The 23,233-nt window shown below is 34.5% G+C and overlaps 2 non-coding genes and 1 pseudogene across 2 annotated transcripts; all 3 read right to left on the bottom strand.

The window, feature by feature from the left end:
• LOC126020845 (small ubiquitin-related modifier 2-like) overlaps positions 1 to 23,233 on the bottom strand; it is a 75,904-nt pseudogene that overhangs the window by 14,601 nt on the left and 38,070 nt on the right.
• On the bottom strand, positions 7,508 to 7,636 carry LOC126021213 (small nucleolar RNA SNORA51). Its single transcript, XR_007499813.1, has one exon. It is a non-coding gene; the product is annotated as a small nucleolar RNA SNORA51 (small nucleolar RNA).
• Positions 10,996 to 11,127, bottom strand: LOC126021099 (small nucleolar RNA SNORA51). Its single transcript, XR_007499711.1, has one exon. It is a non-coding gene; the product is annotated as a small nucleolar RNA SNORA51 (small nucleolar RNA).

Raw genomic sequence — 23,233 nt, 5'->3', positions numbered from 1 at the left:
GGAGGAGCATGGGCTAGGGATAAAACTCAGTGTTGAATAACAACCCTGGATGGGACTGATATAAGAGATATATGTGCTACCATTGAACCATATATCTAGCATGAAAATATTTCAAAGTGTACCATTGAGACAAATATCCTAAGAAGAGAAAGAAAACAAGCAAAGAAAGAGAAGATATAAAAAATAAAAAATAAATATTAGAAGAAAGAGAAATGAAAGAAAGAAATAAAGAAGAAATAAGAAAAGAAAGAAAGATAATGAAAGAGAAAGGAGAACTAAGGAAGGAAGAAGGAAGGAAGGAAGGTAGGAAGGAAGGAAGGAAAGAAGGAAGGAAGGAAGGAAGGAAGGAAGGAAGGAAGGAAGGAAGGAAGGAAAGAAGGAAGGAAGGAAGGAAGGAAGGAAGAAAGGAAGGAAGGATGGAAGGAAGGAAGGAAGAAGGAAGGAAAAAAAGGAAGGAAGGAAGGAAAAAGGAAGGAAAAAAGGAAGGAAGGAAGGAAGGGAGGGAGGGAGGGAGGAAGGGAGGAAGGAAGAAGGAAGGAGGGGAGGAAGGAAGGGAAGAAGGAAGAAGGAAGGAAGGGAGAAAGGGAGGAAGGAAAGAAGAAGGAAGGAAGAATTAAGGAGGATGAAGAAAGGAGAAAAAAGGAAGGAAGGAGAAAGTAAAATGGAAGGAAGGAAGGAAGGAAGGAAGGAAGGAAGGAAGGAAGGAAGGAAGGAAGGAAGGAAGGAAATAATAGGAATTTTGAAGCAGTAACTAAATCAGGTCATTAAAAGATGATGGGAGGCAACTATTTCTATAAACTATTCTTTTAGTACTAGTGTTTCTTGGACCAAATATTGGATAGTTTAATCCCATTAATAAAATGTATTTATTTAATCTTATTTATTAGGTCACTTATTTCTCATAAAATATTTTCCTAATTTACAATTTTTGCTTCCTATATAGATATACTTCAGCATTCGTGAGGGACTCAGTATTTTGTTTATCATGAATTTTTATCTTTTATCTCCAATCCAGGTGCTGGAGTAATCTGAGTGGACAAAGGCCTTCTCTCCCAGGGCTAGTATTCCTCTCCAAGTAGAATTTCTAATGGAGCTATGGCTAAGGTTTTTCAATAGTTTTAGATGTTTTTTATTGGGATAAATGTGTGTATTTGACCCTCAAAAGGTCCAGTCTAGGGGCTGGAGAGATAGCATGAAGGTAGAGTGTTTGCCTTGCTTGCAGAGGGACAGTGGTTTGAATTCTGGCATCCCATATGGTCCCCAGAGCCTGCCAGGAGCAATTTCTGAGCATAGAGCCAGGAGTAAGCCCTGAGCGCTGCCGGGTGTGACCCAAAAACAAAAACAAAAAATAAATAAAAATATAGAAAGGGTTCAGTCTTAGCACTGATATTCACTTTGCCATTGAGAGAAGGTTCCTCCTTCTGCTAGTGCTCCATATTATTTATATTTTCAGTTTATTACATTTGAATACACTCTAATACTAAACCTTTTGAGCCTTGTTTTGGATACTATAGTTGGCTATATTCATAACTTATTTCTGGCACTCAGGTGTCACTCCTTTTGGTGCTGAGGGTCCCTATCTGCTGTTAGGAATCAAACGTAAGTTCCCATGTGCAAGACAAGGATTCTATCACTGTACTGTTTGTCTCTAGCCCAAATTCAACATTTTTGCTCTTCTCCCTCCATCATTCTTATCATTTTTAAATTACCCTTAATTCTTTCAATGTTATCCATTCTTCATACTCAAGAACAACTGAGTTAATTTTTTTTTGTTTTTTAATCCTCACAGTATCTTTTTGCATAATTCTCTTTCACTGTTGCTATATGTAGATTTTTGTTAGCTACCTTTCCTCCTTTGCTGTTTTTCTTCCAAATGGGGTTTCTTTTTATTTTACAGGTCTCCATAATATTTATTATAAATGCAGTAGAGTAGTAGTGAATTCCTTTGATTTTTTTTGAAAGTTTTATAAGCCCTTTAGTTCTGATTAATTAATCATATGAGAGAGGGCTTTGGGTGGTGGTACTTGTAACTATACTATGATGGTGTAAAGATTCACTTGTTGAGATGGGACAGTTGTATCCCTGAAACTTTTCCATGATAGATAAATGTTACATGAAGTCACAAAGTGTTGCAAAATATATTGATGTTTCATCTCCCTGACTCTTGTGCCTTTCTTGCAGCTCTATTTTGTATGCATCTCAAAAAAAAAAAACTAACAAAAATAAAAATTTCCTACAAAATCTAATAAATCTAATTCTATAAAAATGGGGAGAAAATGAGTAAAAAACTCTCTGAGGAAGACCAACAGATAGACAACAGGTACATGAAAAATTGCTCATCATCAAATATCATTATGAAAATCCAAATCACTATATTAATATTATCCCACACTAGTAGGATGACACATATAAAAATCCTGGGACAATATTTGTGGTTAAGATGTGGTAAAAAGGTATATATACAAATACTTATTTGTAAAAAGGGTATATATGAATACATATTTATATATAACATATGGTATACCACTCCTAGGGATATAACCTAAGAACACAAAAACACAATATAAAAATGCCTTCTGCACACCTCTATTTATTGCAACACTATTTACAATAGCCAGAATCTGGAAACAACTCAGATGCCTGATCAGAGATGAGTGACTAAAGAAACTGTGGTACATATACACAATTGAATACTATGCAGACATCAGGAGAGATGAAGTCATAAAATTTTTCTATACATGGGTGGACATGGAAACTATTATGCTGAGTAAGTCAAAGGGAGAGAGATAGACATACAATAGTCTCATTTATGGGTTTTAAAAAAAATAAAAGACATTCTTGTAATAATACCCAGAGGCAATATAGATGAGAATTGAATTGATTGGCTCACAATATGAAGTTTACCATAAAGGGTGGTGAGAAAAATTAGAGAAATAACTACACTAACAACTATCATAAAAATGTTAATAAGTGAGAGTAGAATGCCTATTTTGAATATAGGAAGGATTAGAGGAGAAGCGAGATGGGGATATTGGTGGTGGGAATGTTTCACAGGTGAAGGTGGCTGTTCTTTTTATAACTACTGCCCAACTGCAAACATGTTTGTAATTTTAAAATTATTTTAAGTAAATTAATTTAAAAGACACTTCTAACAAAAGGATGTATGCTAACACTATTAACAAAACATTCAGTATAATAGCTAAGAGTTTAAATCAATCTAGATGTCTAGCAACAGGCAAATGGATTATGAAGATGCAGTACACACACACACACACACACACAATGAAGTACTACATAGTATAAAGAATGATGCACAAAGAATGAAAATAAACAGTGTTGGCGGGGATGTGGAGAGAAAGGAACTCTCATCCATTGCTGGTGGGAATGCCGTCTAGTTCAACCTTTCTGAAAAAAAGATATGGAGATTCCTCCAAAAACTGGGAATTGAGCTCCCATGATCCAGCTATACCACTCCTAGGAATATACACTAGGAACACAAAAAATACAATACAAAAATCTCTTCCTTATAGCTGTATTCATTGCAGCACTATTTACCATAGCAAGACTCTGGAAACAACCAAGATGCTCTTCAACAGATGAATGGCTATAGAAACTGTAGTACATATACACAATGGAATATTATGCAGCCATCAGAAAAGATGAAGTCATGAAATTTTCCTATACATGGATGTACATGGAATCTATTATTCTGACTCTCATCTATGGGTTCTAAGAAAAATGAAAGTCATTCTTGCAATAATATTCAGAGACAAAAGAGAGGAGGGTTGGAAGTTACATGCAACTTCATGAACCTCACAACAAAGAGTGACGAGTTTAGTTAGAGAAATAACTACATTGTGAACTATCCTAACAATGAGAATGTATGAGGGAAATAGAAAGCCTGTCTAGGGTACAGGTTGGGGCGGGGTGGGGAGGAGAGATATTTGGGACATTGGTGTGGGAATGTTGCATTGGTGATGGAGGGTGTCCTCTTATCTGAATAAAACCCAACCACAATCAAGTTTGTAACCAAGATGTTTAAATAAAAAAATATTATTACAATGTTTAATTAAATTAATTTTAATTAAAATATTATTAAAATGTTAAAATAAATATATTATTAAAAAATCTGTCAGTGAACACAGTCATAGGAATTTATACTAAAAGTATAATACCATCACGCAATTCTCTCCAAATGGATGTAACTAGAAGATATTATGTTAAATGAAATAATCAAGAAGAAGAAGAAGAAAGAAGAAGAAGAAAAGAAGGAGGAGGAGGAGGAAGAAGAGGAGGAGGAGGGAGGAGGAGGAAGAAGAAGAAGGATAAATACATGATAATTGCACTTGTATGTGGTATTTAGAATAACTTCATGAATAAATGCAATGGCTTAAATGGAGGTTGTCAAGAACACCCTACACCAGGGGTCTCAAACTCAATTTACCTGGGGCCACAGGAGGCAAAGTCGGGGTGAGGCACGGCCGCATATGGGATTCCACAAAAAAAGTCCTCAAACATCATTAACAGTTTTAATTATTTCTTCTGAACATGAATAGAACATTGAGTGAAGATCATGTACAGTTCTTCTGAACATGGCATCTTTTGCCTATTCTTTGACAGCGCTTTTCACAAATCTGAGCCACATTTGGGTTTAGAGAGGAAGCAGTTGAGACCCTCAGTATGGCTTAAAGATGATCATCATTAAGTCTAGACCTGTACTTTGACTTATTGAAGTTCAATTTGGAGAATAACTTTTCACACAAATATGCGCTCCCAAAAAGGCACATGGTGCACTTGAACATTCGGGAAAGTGCAGGGAAGCTGGGGGGCAATTCTCTCAAAAATTGCCCATGCAAGTCTGCTTTTCCACTAATCTCCCTGAACTTGGCTTTGAGATCAGAGTTGCATTGCAGGTCAATGAGCTCCATTTGAAGCACAGGAGGGGCATCTTGCACATCAAAGGAAAAGGGGTCCACAAAAATTTGGAAGTGGCTCTGTGTTTTTTAAAGTTTGCAAATCTGTGATCAAATTCCTTCTCTAGCTTAAAAATAGCATCAACGTATTTCTCACCACTGAATGGTATGCCTGCACCCACAAGTTCCTTGCATGCTGGGAAATGGAAATGGCAAAGATTTGTTTGAGAGAGCTGGGATTTCCATAACACAAGTTTTGTGGAGAATGCTCTCATGTTGTTATAGGCAGCACTGATAAGCTGCCCTGGGCCTTGTAACATCTTGTTTAGTACATTTAGCTTATGTGTGATGTCAACAAGAAAAGCTAAATTCATGAGCCACTCAACTCAGAAACAGCATTCCCATCCTTCTCCATGAAGGCTTTCACTTCTCTCAACTCAAAAAATCTTTTCAGGACATTTCCCCTGCTGAGCCTTGTACCTCGGTGAAATAGAGCACATCTCCATATTCTGACTCTATTTCCTCTAAAAAAGCACGGAACCTCCTGGATCTGATTTGGTTGATGCATTTCACGACAACAGACATCACATTGTCACACGGCAGGCATTTACTGCAAAGGGCCTGCTGATGGATAATGCAGTGAAGAGCAGTGGCCTACTCTACACCCTCCTCTTCAAGTTTTTTTTTTGAACAAGTGCCACCAGTCTATTTTTCCTCCCTGTCATCGGTGGCGCTCCATCGGTTATTATTCTAACAAACCTCTTCCATGGCAAACCTGCATTCTCAATGGCATCACACAGATGCCGAAATATCTCATTAGTGGTGGTCTGGCCATGCATTGGAATTATTATGAGCAGCTTCTCTGTCAATTCAAAATTGCAATCAACACCACAGACATAAATTGTGAGCTGCGCAGTGTCTGTTATATCTGTGCCCTCGTCAAGAGCAATTGAGTATGCATCAAAACATTTGGCTTTCTCACACAGTTGATGATAAATGTCACCTTACCTCTAGGACCACCTCACCGGCCCTATTTTATATGCTCATTTTACTGATAATAATTATTTTTATTCTTAGTAAGCAATTCTTTAACTATATGTGGAAAATGTAGTGTAATTAGTCAAAAATTTTACATTGGTTGTAATGAAAATTTATAAATATATGTTAATCTGCTTCAAAACTTTTCTAGACTGTAAAAGAGAACATTTTAGATTTTTGTTTATGTTCAAAGTAATAAAACAAAGGAAAAACATTTCTGATTTACCGTATTTATTAAAGTATTACGCGCACCCATGTATAACGCGCACCCCTAATTTTTTTATTAAAAATCGGTAAAATTTTGTTTCACACCAGGCATTGTAATGGACAAAAATAGTTGTTGAACACGTGCAGCCATGATAAAAAATTATTTATTGACCACGTAAACTGGTATAAACACAATACCGAAATAACATGACCGGTAACAATATTTATGTAACATGCTTCCAAGTCAGATTCATCATCAGATCCACTACTAAAGAGTTGTTCCCATTCTTCTCGAGTTAATTTCTCAATAGTGTCCCAGTTGGCAGAAACATCTGTTTCTCCAGGTTCTTGGCTTTCTCCTGAGTCTGAATCCCATAGCAGGTCCATTTGATTGCTGATGCCTGTCTTCCAAAAACTCTTGATGACCATTGCTTTTGGCATGTCTTCCCATGATGTTTTAACCCAGGATGTCACGAGAGATAGGCCAGGTTTCTTGAGCCCGGAGAAGGCTCAGTGCGGACTCCCAATTGGCCTGTGCCTTCCCTCATTGGACCTCATTGGCCGGCCACTGCCACCCCACCCCAGCCCTCGTTTAGAATGCTCACCCAAACTTGGATTTCTTTTTGGGGTAGAAAAATTTGCGCGTTATGCTCGAATAAATACGGTATGTGTGAATTCATTTTTACAACCACTCTGAAAATATAGTATTTAATTAGAAATATTAACATTCCCTAAAGTTTATGAAAATGTATTAATACAGTTCCACCACATGCCTAATGAATAAGAAATTATTACATTAGGGCTCAGAAAATACATTTTAGAAAGCTTCTCTGATTCTGATATACATTTTGGATTGGGAAACACTATTGAGATGAGTCCTTAAACTAAATTCGAGTCTTCTAAATATTTTCTGGAAGGATTTCTAGAAAATATGTTATGAGGGGATATAGTATCACAAAAATAACTTCATGGATAGTTTTATTATAGAAAATAATCTGTCACCATTATTGTAGCTCTAGATAAGATAGGGGAGTGTACTGAGAGAATATACATATAAAAGACTGTATTGACAGTTTCTGAACTGATATGTTTTTTGTTTGGGTATCATTCTGTCTTAAATTAAACATCCCTTAGCACAGAGGTAAGGCATTTGCCTTTCATGCAGGACAGTGGTTAAAATCCCCACATCCCGTATGGTCCTTTGAGCCTGCCAGGAGTGATTTCTGAGCATCTTAGAGCCAGGAGTACCCGCTGAGAACTGCTGGGTGTGACCCAAAACACAAACAAACAAAAAATTAAACATCCTTAGAAATGAATAAATAATAGTTTGTACATATTTCAAAATGTGGACAGCATAATTCACAATAGAGACCAGGCAAAGGGCCTGTGTTGAGGTATATATAGGGTGCATTTACTGTACCTCCTCTTTCTACACAGTCAGTGTAAAGAACACAGCCTGTGGTAAGAATTGGGAGGCCTTATCTTTTCTTTTTTTTGATTTATATATATATATAATCCTTCACCAGTGCAACATTCCCATGACCAATATCCCAAGTGAGGGAAGTAGAAAGCCTGTCTAGAGTACACGCTGGTTTGGGGTGGGGAGGAAGGACACTTGAGAAATCAATTCTTTAATTTCCACCAACTTTCAAAATATTTAATGCATATTAAATGTTTTAAACATACAATATTAAAATATTTAAAATATATCAAGCATTTTTATAAATTTTCATAGAAAATTCATTATTTATAAGATCATTTGGTCTAATTAAAAATTTTATGAGAAAAGTAATATAGAACCAAATCTCATTCTTAATATTTCTAAAGCTCATTTCTATTCTTCTATGTGTGAATTATATGCAGTTTTCTAGTGAACAAATCATTTTCTTGCTTTTAAATTAGTTGTACTTCTTTGGACAAAATAGTTCAAATACAGGTTTTAATTATGTTTATAAAGTTTCATATGAATGTTAATCATACTAAGAAATACACTGCACATTAAACTAAATTTACCTTTACCAAAATTATATAACTTCTTAGGAGTAGATATAAAATAATGTATATAAAACTATTAAAGTAGTCATATGGCATTTGTAATATATAAGAAGCTCCAAAACTTATTTAACTTATAATCTTCTTTTCCAAAAACATTTATTAAACACAGGAAGTTTATTTTCTTTAAGCAAAAGCACCTACAACCAAAACCATGGAAACTTACTGTCTTTTTAGATTATTCTAGCAGTCTTTAGGAACTGGCAATGACCACTTTTAATTTACAAGATTTTGTGGGATAGATCCATAATTAACATAATTATTTTAATGCATTTTGGAGCTAACAAATAAACCAAAGTTCAAATACTGATTGTTATCTTTCTTTGTACACAAGTCTCATAATTCCAAAGTCATCTCTCTAACTACTGTCAAGTTTTCTATTCTAATATTCCATTGTTATTAAAAAAAATATTGTCACGACAGTATAGATGCTTATTCCTTTGGTGTACAAAATCCCCTTATTTCCACTACAACTATTCTTATGTCACTTTTAGTGTGAAGTTTTCTTCACCAACCCCAAATCTTACTTAGCACTCTTAGTAACTTTATTTCTGCTCTTTGTGTCTATGGATTTGTTTTTGTAGAATACTTTCCATTCCCTTTCTTTTTTATTTATATACTGCAGAGGACTTGGATTATTTTGCTTAACTATACACCTTCTAATTCCTTCCAAGATATAGCAAAAGTCAAGATTTCAATTTTACTTTTAGCATAAATACTCAAAACCCCAACTCTAAAGTAGACATGTTACATACTGTTGTGATTATTTTTAAAAGTTGTTTGAGAGCTTAATAGTCATTGAATATGAGCTATTTCAGAGTACTAGAAATAACATAACAAAATCACATATTTCTATAAAAAGAGTCTCCAAATAGTGGTGAGTATGAAAATAAATAAAATGTACTCTATATAGTCAAATGCACTAGACACAGTACATCCTCATAATAAACAGTGAGTTTAGGCAAAGATAAAAACTTAGAATTAGAAATGGGGTTAAGGTAACGTGGAAAAAAATAAATATGGGAGATAGAAATAAAAACGCCAAAAATGTAGCTTTGAGTAACTAGTAAATAATCTATGTTGATTTATACTAGTAGATGATTTTAAAATATTTACAAAGGGTCTACATAACTACCACGACATAATATTTTATGTCTCAATGGGAAGGGAAACAGTCAAAATGCATACACTTGTGTTTATTATTTCAGGATCAAAGTTTCCCCCAATTTTAACCATCTTGAACTTCTGTTTTTAAGGCATTCTTTTTGGGTATTAAAAATCTCCACTTTGATGGAATTCCTTCTTTGGAGGGATCATTCTTTAAATAAATAAGATGATCACAGAAACAGACAGTCTTACAAACAAGTGACTTATTCGTGAGTTTGGAATAGGATTGCTACATAAACTATACAATATGTTTCTTATAATCAAAAACTTATATATATTTCTAATTTCTGTTGAACAATTATTAAGGTCAATATTTGTCTTATTTCCTGTGATTGGAATCAAGTGAAGGTTGAAGAATAGTTGGGTCTCATTTTCTAAATGATACAGAGCACATTCTGAAGAAACCCTTGATTTAGCATCATTTATTTGAGTACAAGAAATATGATTACTTATATACAAGGTGATTTGACCATTTTTATATGGCTGCTTATGGTTGCAATATCAAATAAAGATATCTAAAGTCATCTTTTGACTGAATGTTAGGCACAGAAAGAAAAACTATTTACTGATTGACATTGTTGACCTTGCTGCTCAGTAGCATATCTAGTGAGAATAGGAATTGTATGAAAATAACTGCTTTGCTAGCTCTATACATTAATATTTAATAAATAGGATGAGTGCAATTTTTGATCTAAGGTATCAAAAAATTTCTTATAAAATTGGAATATCTTGGGGAGACCTCATAGGGAGCATGAGTTGGTCAGTGGAGGTAGGTTAAAAAGGACGGTAAAAAAATATTCTTGGAGAAATTATTTCTGTTATACAATCGAATAATTGATCATGCAGGTAGCATAAAAGTGACTTTACTATCTAGTACATTTTTCTAGTTATTGACATATAGGTATGTATAATTGATTCTTTATGTAACACACTTAATATCTACCCTGCCAATTCCAAAAATGTTTTTATTTAAAATTTTGTTTGGTTGGGGGCAACACTCAGAAATGCTCAGGAATTACTCCTGGCTCTCTGCTCAAGGATTACTCCGAGTAGTCCTTGGGGATCCATATGGGCTCCCCAGATTGAACCAAGGTCAGCCATTGTAAAGCAAGTACCTCAACTGCTATACCCTCTCTCTGGCCCTCACAAAACCACTATAATTTTAGGATACATTTTCAGGTAACTTATTTAAAATAAGAGAAAATTATGATAAATTTTTGGACTATGAAGATAAATATTAGGGGCCTGGAGAGATAGCACAGCGGTGTTTGCCTTGCAAGCAGCCGATCCAGGACCAAAGGTGGTTGGTTCAAATCCCGGTGTCCCATATGGTCCCCTGTGCCTGCCAGGAGCTATTTCTGAGCAGACAGCCAGGAGTAATCCCTGATCACTGCAGATTGTGACCCAAAAACCAAAAAAAAAAAAAAAAGATAAATATTAGATTATATGTGTGAATTAGACTACCTGATAGTATTGAGGATCCTATCTATTATTTTAAAAGATTTTTTCCAGATAAAGAATTGTTAACTGTTTTAAAACTTTAAATATTTATTACCTTAAATACTTTCATTTGTTTTGTTAGTCTAATTTCTGCTAATTACAGATAGTATGCTTTTTATTTTGTCCCCCCATTCACAATGCAGACCAGGCAAAAGGCCTGGTTTGAGGTGTATATGGGGAGCATTTACTGTACCTCCTCTTTCTATACAGTCAATGTAAGAACACAACCTGTGGTAAGCATTGGGAGGCCTTATCTTTTCTTTTTCTTTTTTTTTTTTTTTTGATTTATATATATAAACCTTCACCAGTGCAACATTCCCATCACCAATATCCCAAGTGTCCTTCCTCCCCACCCCACACTGGCCTGTACTCTAGACAGGCTTTCTACTTTTTTTACTCATGCATTTGAGGTCATTTTGACTTTTGTTTTTAAAAGCTGTATTGCTAGATCTGACGTGAGTATTTTTATTTTGTGCTATGTTAAAATAATCCTTGAAATCTCAAAGTTTTTAAATAGGAAGAAATAATTCCCTTCGGTGTTTAAATTTTTTCAACTATTTTAATCATAACTGTTGTCTTTTCTTTCCTCCACAGAACTCCAGTTAAATAAAACTTGTTGGGTCAGAAAATATTGAATACATAGAGCACTTGTCATACATGCAGCTGACCAGGGTTTGATTCCTGACACTCTACTTGGTTCCTTGAGAACAACCAGGAGAGTTTCCAAAGTGTAAGGTTAGAAATAATTACTAAGCATTGTCAGGTGTGGTCTAAAAATACAAAGGAAAAAAATCACAAATTCCTGTTTCAATTCATGTGTATTTGTGTGTGTGTGTTTTGTTCTGCATTTCTTTGAAAATTGTTTTAGAGATTTTATCTGTATTCTCTTTCACCAATGATCTGTCCAGTCCATTTTGTTGAGATGTCTAAAGAATGAGATATTACTTTAGGCAATTTTAGTATTTATGCATGCAGCATCCTTTTTCTTAACAAGTCCATTCTCTGAATTCTTAATCTTCTACTTCCTAATATATATAACTTAATTATTTAAGTTCTTTGTGTGATAACTAACTTTAACTAGATGATCTGCAATTTCTTCCTTTTCTCTTTTTTAAAAACTTCCCATATCCTTCATTCTCCCTCTGTACCCCAGTCTTTCTTTCTTTCTTTCTTTCTCACTCTCTCTCACTCTACTTCTCTCATGCACAAACACATCTTCTATTCCTGAAGCTGACTATTTCGTAATGAGAATATTTAAATTTGGCTTTTGATCTATGTAATGGTCTCTAACAATTGTGGATCATCTGGGACTCATGTTAATCAGATAAGAATTTAAATGTATAAAACTAAACCTCAGTCACCAAGAAAGTAATTTTTTCATTTACACCTAAAGTTGTGACCTTTGAAGAAACAATTCCCTCAAATTGAGTGTAGTTTAGAGGGTCACCCAGGATTGCAAGGCCTAGACGCCAAGATTGTGCCTTTATATTTAGAGGCTATCAATTTCACTGCTAATCCCATAAAATCCTCCTTGAGATCTTCTAAAATCAGTATAGAAAATGTAGCTCTAGATACATTTCTTGAAACCATCCTTTTCTGATATATTTTAACTCTGAAAATCATATCCAGTATTATTTTTTTTCTGGAAGCCCTCTTTTTATTTACTTAGTTATCAGGAGAGCTTCTGCTTGTCATTCTTTTACTAGCAAACTGGAAATCAAATGGAAATTGATCAGTTAGGTCATAGAGGAATATTTTAGATTCATGTATGCATTTATGGAACAAGGTAGGAAGTTATTTTGCATACCTGTTATAGTAGGAATCTAAATGTTAGAAATATAAGTAGTGGGAAAAAACCCAAACCTAGAGGTCAGGAATTCCATGAAAATATACGGATAATAAACTGAAGGGATCTTAACACAAGTTATGGGAATGCCTATGCCATTAAGGTAATGCCCTGAGGTGGAATTCGTTGTATACACTCCCCTATCTATTATCTTTTCCCTAGCAAAACAATCCCCAGAATTTATTACCTAAAATTTCTTCATCCCTTACATTCCTTTATTGAAGTCATAAACCCTCCTTAAGTTTAATTAGAATCTGTTATCTACTCGTCTTACTTTGACCAATGGTTGCTGAACAATAAATATTCAATAGAAAGGACAGTTGGACTAATATTTAAATGGGTCACAGAGGTAGTACAGAAATTTAGGCACTTGGCTTAGATGCAGGAAACTATATCTTTATTTTTAATTTCCAGGATTTTCTTTTATCCTATTACTGCATATGGACCTCCCCACCTCCCCAGTACCACCAGAAGTGATCCCTAAATACCGAGCCAGAAGAAATCCTAAACATTGCCAGGGGTGGCCCCAAAGGCATAAATGAACAAATAATTAGTAAATCATTAAATACATAACACATCATGAGGAAATTTTTTATATTTTATATTATGTGGTCATAGTTAACATTATCCTTGTGTCATAAAATTTTATATAATAACTAGATAATTTTTATTTGAATTATAAATTAAATAAATTATAAAACTTAAATAAATTAATAATTATTTATTTTTCTATTTTTGAAATTATTTTTGCATTGTGAAAGTTGTGTATTTGGCTGTACAGAGGTGAGTAAAAGGGGGTATAGAGTGTTGAGTTTATAGTATTAGGGACTGAATCTGCTACCTGTTACATACAAGACAGAGACCTACCACCTGAATGAATTCTCAGTTCTGTTTGTACCATTCCTTAAATAGTTTTGAAAGTCATAGTAAATATTTTATTTCTGAATTGGTTCTGCCTCATTCCTTAAAATATGTTTACAAAGCATTATGACAGAAATAAAATACTTAAATTTGATTTAAATTTGATTTGTATTTCTCCCATTTAATTATCAAAGTGTTTACTAAATATGCAAATTAATTTTAAGTAGTTTACTTTTATTAATAAACCCCACATTTCTCTCTGTTTAGAAAACAGTTATAATTTTTCTTGTAGGTAATACTTTTTAGCAATCACCACACTTGCTTGCACTTATTGGCACTCCTTTTTCTATTTTATGCTCATGTTCAATATGACTTCCCCATATATTTACAATAAAATTGTTGTGTCATGCTCATTGTTTAACTTTAGGGTTCTGTAAACAAAACTAAAGGAAATGAATAAATTGAAAGATTATTTCTATTGTAGAATAAAACCCGCAAGTTATTTGCATTTTGCATATGGACAAGACAATGTTTTTATTTTATTTTTCCAATTGGAGCTATAACAGGTGGTTCTGAGGACTTATCCCTGCAGCTTAGAAGAACACATTCAATTTGAGGAGATCAAACTCTATCGTTCTGGCATCTGATCATTTTTATTTATAGATTTTGGGGCCACACCTGGTGATGATCAGGAGTTTCTCCAGGATTTGCACTCAAAATCCATCCTTGCAGGCTTGAAGTACCATATAGGATTTGGGGGATCAAATCCTGGTCAGTCACGTGCAAGGCAACCCTACCCACTAAGTCTAAGTAAGTACAAAGTCTCCAGTTTTCCGAGCATTTTTAATTAAAAATGTTTGATATTTTTTGTGTTTTTGTTTTGTTTTGTTTTTGTTTTTGTTTTTTTAGGGTCATAGGAACCACCGTCTTTCTGCATGCAAGGTGAATGCCTTACCTCCATGCTATTTTCTGTAAGCCAATATTTATACAAAAAAGTTTTAACTTTGAAAAAATATTTGAAACATTATTTTTACATATATGTATTTATATGCATTTCTTTTTCAGTGGGAAGTGATGTGACAAAGTTTTGAATAATACAAATGCTTATAGATTTTAGAGAGCTCACTTAAAAAAATTGGGCCACATCCAGAGATTTTCAGATGTTTCTCCTGCCTCTGTACCTAGGAATTTCTCCAGAAGGCTCTTAAAGACCATATAGGATATCCGCCAGGAATTGAACCTAGTTTGACTGTGAGAATGATGAGCTCCCTACGCAATGAACTAGCCCAACAGATCTAGGGATATAATTGTATCACTTATTAGGTAGTTAGTTGTTCCAAATCTTTGATACTGTAAGAAGTGTTGCAATGAATGTTGGTTTGCACGAATATCTTTTATTTGATGGGACTTTAGTTTGTTTATTTTTGTTTTGTTTTGTTTTCAATTTTTGGTAAAAAATTTAGTAGCTTCATTCTTAAATTTTTTGTTTTCTACAAAACATTTACACTCTCACCAGAAAACAATGTTGGCCACTTTTTCTCTACATCCCTATCAGAATTGGTCTTTCAGAACCAGAGAGACAATACAGTGGGTTAGGCTCTTACATGTGGTGATCTACCTGGGTTTAATTTCCAGGATTATGTTATGGTCTCCAGTGCCCACAAGGAGTGACCCTTGAGCACAGGACTAAGAGTAAAACCTGAGCACTGCCTGATGTGGTCAAAACAAAAACTTTTTTTTTCAGTGTTTGATCAAGGACTTTTCACTCGTACAAAATTATATTCAAAATTAAAAACTAAAACCTAAGTAAATACGATTATATTAAACTAAATAACTTTTGCCCCATGAAATCATCTATAGTTATTGCTTTTAATATGACAACCTTCTGAATGGGGAGAAAACTATCTGCATTTATGCAACTTACAAGGCTAATATCTACTAAAAAAAAACCTCAACAAGTCTAAAAATAAAAAAAAAAATAAAAGAATAAAAAACACCAAATAGGTAGAAGAGCTGAAAGATGTCTCCATAGATTATATACAAATAGCCCACAAGAAGTTTATAAAATAAAAGTTTAGTATTTCTGAGTATCAGTGAAGTATAAATTCAAACAACAATGAATATAATTTATTCATTACAATTTTATTTTACAAATAAATTTTAGTCATTAAAATCACCACTAAACATAAAACAGTAGGAGGTTTTTCTGTGTTTTATTTTTTTACATATTTTATAAATGTGGATCTAACATATGAACCCTAATCTATTTTGATAAGTTTTGTTACATGGTGTAAGATAGTGGTCCAGTTTCATTCGAAGCATTCATGCCTCTGATTATTCACTTGAAATCTTGGTCACAAACCAATTGTCCACATATATGAGAATTTACCCCTTGGTTCCCAATTCTTTTTTTTTTTTTTTTTTTGGCAAATGCACTTTCACTATGATATCTCTCCGGCCCACTATCTGAATATTTATTTAGTATTTTTTTATTTATTTAAACATCTTGATTACAAATATGATTGTTATTAGGTTTAGTCATGTAATGAACACCCCCCTTCACCAGTGCAACATTCCCACCGCCAACGTCCCAAATCTCCCTCCATCCCACCCCACCCGCAGCTGTACTCTAGACAGGCTTTCCAGTTCCCTGATTCATTCACATGATTATGGTAGTACTCAACGTAGTTATTTCTATAACTGCACTCACCACTCTTTGTGGTGAGCTTCATGAAGTGAGCTGGAAGTTCCAGCCCTCCTCTCATTGTCTCTGAGGATTGTTGCAAAGATGACTTTTATTTTTCTTAAAACCCATAGGATAAGTGAGACTATTCTGCATCTCTCTCTCTCTCCCTCTGCCTTATTTCACTCAGCATAATAGACTCCATGTACATCCATGTATAGGAAAATTTCATGACTTCATCTCTCCTGATGGCTGGTTCCCAATTCTATTTTTTGTCTATTTCTTTGTTTGCTTCTGTTCCCAAACTGTTCTAATTATTATAGCTTTATCATATAGCTAAAAGTAGGCAATGTGATATCTCTTATTTTTCTCTCTACTAAGAGTGAGAGGATGTTGAGAGACTAATTTTCTGGTGTCAGTTTCTCTAGATCCAACAATACAGGAGAATCCAGGCTACAGGCAACACCTATGTCACCTTTGTGACATTCCATACTCATAACTCTTTAGGCCCCTATTCCTAGCCTCATCCCATCTCGTCTTCTTTTCTCCATATCAATACAAATTTCTATTTTAAATTTTCTGCAAAGGTACACCTTTAGGGTGGTCAGGGATATGAACCAAAACTTATGCAGGCACTCAATTCAGTCACTAGTATAACATGCTCCCCAGCACCACCAGGTTATACTAGTCCTTAGGAAAAGCCAGAGTAATCCCATATAAGAATAGCAACATAATAACTGCATGATACTTCCTTGTCACTTTTTTTTTAGGAGAATTGCATCCCTTAATTCAAGAACTAGATATCCATGGCATTTTCACGGCATCTATAAAACAATGTAAAATTACATATTGAAATGAACCAATCTAATCTTAACCTCCAGTAATCATTAAACCTACTTATAGTGTGAAAATAATGCATGATTTCTACAACAGAAAAAGATCCTAGTATTTTTAAACCTTTAGGACATTTTTTAGAAGAAAATGTCTAGATCAAAATATTTTTTAGATCAAAATTTTAATTAGTTACTCAAAGTCAATTTTTGTCCATTGATTTATTACAAATTATTTCCTAATTTTCTATAATTATAAATATACTTTATAAAGTATATGTAAAATACTTTATAAAAATACACTTTTCAGGGAAAATGTTATTTAATGCTGCCTTGGGAATCTACCCTCTTTACATGGACAAAAAAAATCAGCAGCCCTTATTGCACCCAAGTAGCTACCATCTTCCTGGATCTTTCCAGCACAACTTTTTATCACAGCGAACAGTATCAACTATTCTGAGAAACACTATTTTATATCTTAGAAACTGAATATAGGGGAGAGAAGGAAAATTAAACCATAATAAATTTTATTTTTATATTAATAAACATATTGGAGATATGAGATTTTTTCCTTTTTATATACTTTTATTTATTTTTATTATCTTTATTCAAACACCGTGATTACAAATATGATTGTAGTTGTATGATTTCAGTCATGTAAAGAACACCCCCCTTCACCAGTGCAACATTCCCACCACCAATGTCCCAAATCTCCCTCCTCCTCACCCCACCCATACCTGTACTCAAGACAGACTTTCTATTTCCCTCTTTTATTCACATTGTTAGGATAGTTTTCAATGTAGTTATTTCTCTAACAGCACTCATCACTCTTTGTGATGAGCTTCATGTCGTGAGCTGCACCTTCCAGCCCTCATCTCTTTTGTCTCTGAGAATTATTGCAAAAATATCTTTCATTTTTCTTAAAACCTATAGATGAGTGAAACTATTCTGTGTATGAGAATTTTTATCATGTTTTAAATTAATTTGTCATCATAATTAATTTAAAGACATTCACTCTCTGGAGTTTAAAAGTTATATCAGGGCGGCAGAGGGAGAAAGAGGCATTGATGAAGGGAATGTTGCACTGCTGAAGGGGTATTCTTTATCTGACTGAAACCCAACTACAATCATGTCTATAAAGAAGGTACTTAAATAAAGATATTATTAAAAATAGTTATATCAGGGCTCTAGGATATGTGTTAGTGGAAAAGTACCTGCTTCATAAATTTGAGATTGATTTTGATGCCCAGTTGTGCCCCACATAATGAGTGAAATGTCACTGAGATTCACAGTGGCACACACACACACACACACACAGTCACACACACACACAACTATACAGTTTATTTAACCAAGAGTGCATGGCCACAACTAAAGTGTGTAATCCCTAGCAAATAATATAACTAAGTATTTAAGTTCTGCAATCATGTGTGAAACTTTCCATCAGCACAGTAGCAACAAATGTAAGAAATGAGGAAAAAGTAGATACATAAAACTAGGTAGTATAATGTATAAGGCAATATTTCCAAAATAGGTAGAGAAACGTAAGTTAATTTAGTTAAAATGTTTAAGACACTTTCCTACCACTTTTTTCCCTAATAATATTTATTCACCCGAGCGATAGCACAGTGGTAGGGTGTTTGCCTTCCACGCTGCTGCTCAGCACAGACTTGGGTTCGAAGGGTTCGAACCCTGGGTCCCCCGAGACAAAAGAGATTTCTGAATACATAGCCAGGAGTAACCCTTGAGTGTGACTGGGTGTGGCCCGTAAGCCAAAAATAAGTAAATAAATAAAGATATTATTTATTCAGCATTTTTTCTACCTTGGGACCATGAACCTGAATTACATACAAGAGAATGGTTTTAAATCTATTTCCTTGAAAAGAGCTGCTAAGAGTGGTCTTTTCTCTATAGTATAAATAGCAGGTTCAGTAAATTATTGTGTATTTGTAGTGTGTATTTTGCTATTATGCTAAACAGAGAAATTTATTTATACCATTACTGAAGTTTTATAATTATATAGACATTGAGATGTATTTATAAGACCATGTAGGGCGTGCTTTAATTATTAGATTTATATAAAGGCTAGTACAGAATGTTTACAAGGACTTAAAATCTAGGCAGATACAAGAAGAAAGATTTACTGTACAAATTTTTACTTAAAGATGCTGAACTAAAAACAATATTTATGGCAATAAAGGTTAGGATGGGGGGCCGAGCGGTGGCGCTAAAGGTAAGGTGCCTGCCTTGCCTGCGCTAGCCTAGGACGGACCATGGTTTGATCCCCTGGTGTCCCATATGGTCTCCCAAGCCAGGAGCGACTTCTGAGCGCATAGCCAGGAGTAACCCCTGAGCGGCACCGGGTGTGGCCCAAAAACCAAAAAAAAAAAAAAAAAAAAAAAAACGGTTAAGATGGAAGAGGGAAAAAGTACACTGAAAAAAAGACATTTCTAGAATTATAAAGTCTGACTATAAGGAGAGGTGAAAAGGAAATAACTAAATGATATTGTTTTGAACTCAAAATAACCACATATTTTAGTATTTTTATGTTTTTATACAGTTCTCTCAATGAATGTTTTTAGTCTCCTTTCTATCTGTTTAAATTTGTGAGCCCAAACTATAAAATATTCGAGAAAAAAAGGGAAAGTTCTGTTGTGTATATTCAAATATGTAGAATGGACTCTTAAAAATGATATATTCAAAGGAATATTGAATGCCAAGAAAAGAAAAAAAATCCATTGGTTTTGGACATCTGGTTATATTTATCAATTCTTGAAGTTCCTTTGTGTGCCTGATTTGCCTGAGTGTTTAGTTGGATAGCTAGATAATAATATAAAAGCAATAAATGAGAGAGAAAAAAATACTTAATCAACAAATGTATTTGTGCCAAAATATATGACTATATTTGTATAATCTATTATAAAAGCATGATGGCATGTAAAATAAATAGTGTGAAAAGGGGGAATTCTTAAAATTATTACTGATGAAAACTAAAGGAAATATTTTTATCTGAAGCCAGTTTATATTTTAAAATAGTCATTCATTATTACAATCACTGAAAATCACACGTTAAAAAAGAAAATTGTCTTTCTGTCTACATATGCACTTTTTTTTGTTGGGTTTTTTTTTTTGGTTTTTGGGTCACACCCAGCAACGCTCAGGGGTTAAGTTCAGAAATGACTCGCTCAGGGGACCATATGGAATGTTGGGAATCGAACCACCCACCTTCTGCATGCAAAGCAAATGCTTTACCTCCATGCTATCTCTCCAGCCCCTACACATGCACTTTTTATTATAATCATGGAACATAATACTTATACTTGCAGTTTGCTTTTATTAAATATCTATAAAACATCTTGAAATTATTTTAAAGTTCTTGATCAATGAAGAGAAATGAGGGAATTAAAACATTTGTTTACTTTTTTAGTTATCCATGTTAGATTTTACTAAATAAAATTTACTTAGAATCACATTGTGGTTTGGAAAGTGAGATAAATAGGTATTCAAGAGAATATGTGCTCTCCAGAGTAGAAAAAGGAAGAGATAATTTTTATCAAGGGAAGATCAGCATGTGAAAGAGCAAGTCTTATAATCACTTTTTAATAAGGGATATCCTTAAAATATAGATTTCTTTGAGTCTGGACATACATAATATATAGTTGTGATCAAGTCTAAAGTATGTTGGTTAACAACATTGTTCATAAGAAATAATCTAAAAAATACACATATCTTCCCAATTTGTGTTATGATCAGTCCTCCAGAATCAAACTTGCCTTGCAATTGCCAGTAATAGTAAAAGGGGGATATATTATTTCTTGGAAAACAATGTAGTTATTATACCTATGAAGCAGAGCTAGTGGAGAATGGCATCAACTGAGGAATAGATACTACAATTTATGAGTAATTCCCTGGTGCCTCAGTAGTGCTATGTGGAAATATCCCTTTTTCCTTTTATGCAGAGATCCAGTAAAATGAGATGTCTTACTGAAAGAAAGGAGTTTCCATCTATTAGACTCAGAAATTCAAAAATCGAAAAGTTCCAGCTGGGCCCTAAGCCTAAATATTTGTCATATTGGCTTGGTTTAAGCTTCAGGTGCTCTGAGATTGGCCAAATTATGAGTCCCACTGAGGGTTTTGGATGGAATTTGTGCCACCCTAGCAACAACATGAAACCAGGGCAGGCTTCGTGCTACCCTGGCAATGACATTGGGCTTGAGAGAGCCCAAAAGCTCAAGTCCTATGTTTTACAATGACAGACCCCAACTAGAAGAAAATGGGGGAAAGGAGCCTTTGCATTCCCAGGATTTACAAGAAAGACCTTCAGGGATTAAGCAAACTAAAGACCGGCCTGAAGCCTGTAGTTAAAAGGCAATGACCAAATGCTCCCTGATCAAAGTCTTATCTAGTTTAAAAGTTTTTATCCAGCTTTTATTGTATCTATGCAAAATGATATTTATTTTCACAATCTTGATAGAAGCTCTGCCTTGGTTATATTGGAGCTGCTAACCCATGCTGTGGGCAGCACTGGTACGACTGACACTGGGAGACTACATTTTGTAGGGGAAAATTAGTTCATATACAACACACTTATGTAGGCCATCTCAATTTTATGTGGCTAGCAAACAGAAAAGGGCGGGGGGAGTATTTCTACACATAGAGATCACACCAGACTCTGCCCTAGCTTCCTCTTCCCTTCAACCCCTTTTGGAAAAATAAGGATCAAACTAGGCTTGATTAGTATGAGATTTCTCTGTTAACAATGTCTGCCCCATCTCCCATGTGGATTGAGCCTAGTCAATATAAAGATGGTAGAGGAAGGTCGGTTTGGCTTACTCCCAGTCCATGAGGCTGGAAACCCCCTACTCCGGTGCCTTTTCTCTTCCATATGACTGTCTTGGGTTATTATTCTCTCAGCGACCCTCCTTCAAACCCATTCTCTTGGGATTGTATATAAAAAGTGGAGCTTTATTAGCTTGGGGATCAACTCTCCAGGGCACTGTTTGTGACACAAAGAAACACAGGATTTTATCCTGTCATGTACTGTCCTTTTCCAAATCATTGACCAAAAACCTGGGCTTTGAGTCTGCACTGTATATTCTTATAGCTTCTCAGAGTTCTCTGAAAAATATGAGAAAACAGTAAAAACAGTAAAAAATTAAATAAAATAAATATATAGATTTCTATATCATATTATGACATGAAAATATATAGTTATTAAAATATTTAAGATATTTTAAGTAATTCTTCTGATAATGAAAATAAAATTTGCCTGTGTACTATTGTTATATTTTTTAGAAATGGTATTTTCAAATTATAAATACACTTTCACATGTTTTCTTAAACTGATTTCAGAGGTATTTTATGTAAATATAAATGGGGACAACAACTTCAATAACCACACCAAAACAAAGAAATCGACAAAAAGTAGATAGGTAAATAAAAAAATAATAATAAAAAATGAAGAAAAATAATATATAAAAGATAAAAAATGTTTTGTGCTTTTTGCCTTTTTTTTTCTCCTCCTGCACTGGCACAGTAAATATTGGGGTCATTCAAGAAGGAATTCACTCTTGGCCTAAGCACTATGGGGTTTCTCCACTTTTGGAGTATATTGTCAGGGGATTAACTATAGACTCCATTCAGGTTCATTAACTCTACCGGTGGTGCTTTCGTGGTGTTTGGAAAACTTCTGCTCCGTCCTGGGTGATGAGATAAGACATCTGTATCTAGAGATCTCAGTATCTGCACAGGTTCAGGAGTGGGACTTACGATGAAATCTTTCTTTGTGGTTCTAGAAGTTATGTTCCCTTAGTGTCATTTTAATCCATCTTCTGTGGTTGGTGGTCTTGGTCTTTGCACTGATCCTGGGATGGCACCTAGGATATAGTGTCTTTCATTGTGTTTCCAGAAGCCCCGTTCCGTTGCGATTGTCTCTGCCGGACCTTTGAAACTGGGGATCATGGTTGTTGTGCGGGTTGTATTTCAAACCCTAAACTAGGGCTTTTTTTATTGGTCTCAAGATATATTCAGTCCAGTCATGGTTCTAGCAGCCAGTCTTCTGTAAATCACGGTCTTGTCTTTTGGACTGACCAAAGGGTGACAAGTCTTCTGATTTTGTCTTATCGTTAGCTGGTGG

This window comes from Suncus etruscus, chromosome 10 (genome assembly GCF_024139225.1).
Source record: "Suncus etruscus isolate mSunEtr1 chromosome 10, mSunEtr1.pri.cur, whole genome shotgun sequence".
Taxonomy (NCBI): domain Eukaryota; kingdom Metazoa; phylum Chordata; class Mammalia; order Eulipotyphla; family Soricidae; genus Suncus; species Suncus etruscus.
This window is presented reverse-complemented; position numbering and strand designations above follow the sequence as displayed.